The sequence below is a fragment of the Austrofundulus limnaeus genome, unplaced genomic scaffold, assembly GCF_001266775.1.
Source record: "Austrofundulus limnaeus strain Quisiro unplaced genomic scaffold, Austrofundulus_limnaeus-1.0 Scaffold394, whole genome shotgun sequence".
Lineage (NCBI taxonomy): Eukaryota > Metazoa > Chordata > Actinopteri > Cyprinodontiformes > Rivulidae > Austrofundulus > Austrofundulus limnaeus.
The window spans coordinates 120,642-121,870 of NW_013952796.1; positions in this window are offsets into that span (position 1 = coordinate 120,642).

The window sequence follows — 1,229 nt, forward strand, 5'->3', positions numbered from 1 at the left end:
CACACGTACAGTCCCCCGGGCCAGCAACGACAAACTCATGAGCCCCATAGGCACCCGCCATACCAAAGCAGACCAGGAAAGGGCACAGAGGTCCGGGCCCCCAGGGCGCACCCCCTCCAGGCCAAAGCCCGACAGGCCCAGAGGCCCCGAGCCCCAGCAGGCAGTCACCAGGCCAGGCCGGGACACACCCCAGCGCCCAGCCCCAAAAAACAATCTAACAAAATCTAAATGCAAATACAAAATTCCAGATCCTCATTTACTGGTTAATTATTTGGGGGTGGCCCTTGGGGTGGCCAATCAGGTACCAGAGGGACCCACCACCACCAGCAACAGCCTTTTATTGTCATGCTTTGAATAAGTTAATGTCAAGAGGAAACTAACAGAAAATGTTCAGTTTCTGGCGTTTATTTCCATCTGAAGTCTCTGAGGACTATCTCCATCTGGACGTCCTCCAGGCAGCTTCCTGTTGTCCAACCTGTCCTTTCAACGTAAACCCTGCCAGCTACAGAATGCACGGCCAACCGTCCACAAAGGTTCGGCTTTATTTAGAGCTGAACATACGGGTTCTGATCTGATCGCTGGGTACCGAAGTGTCCAGGTCTGTCAAACAACAAGAACACATCAATCTGCTCAACACTGAACTGCTTTAAAATGTGAAAAATATCAACTGAAACAGGAATAATCACAGGTTATTAACTGCTTTTCATGAATTGTTTGGAAAAACTGAAGCTGAAGGATTTACTGTTGCAACAATTCATGAGTTCAAAGTCAAATGTTGGGTTCAAAACATTCTTAAARCAACTATTTATTTATGTAAGTATTGTCTTTAGAATGTGCCAAAGAAAAATAACAATGAAAAATAATGTGTAGCATATTTTGTGTAGAAAAAAACCCAATCCAAAACCAAAGTTTTTCAGAAGTGAATCTTTTTGTTGTTGTTGTTTTTATTTTGTCTYCCTCCTCATTAAAAGATTCTACAAAATCAAATAACTTTAATGTGACACAGTTAAAACCAGTAGTCAAAGTGTTGAAATAAAACTGGTTTACAGTAACAGAAGGCTGCAGGTCTGAGAAAAATAAATAAAAATTTATCACGTCTGGAAGAAAAGGTGGCATTCATAAAGCCAGTTACGTGAAACATGGATTCAGTTCAGTGTGTGTGTGTGTGTGTGTGTGTGTGTGTGTGTGTGTGTGTGTGTGTGTGTGTGTGTGTGTGTGTGTGTGTGTGT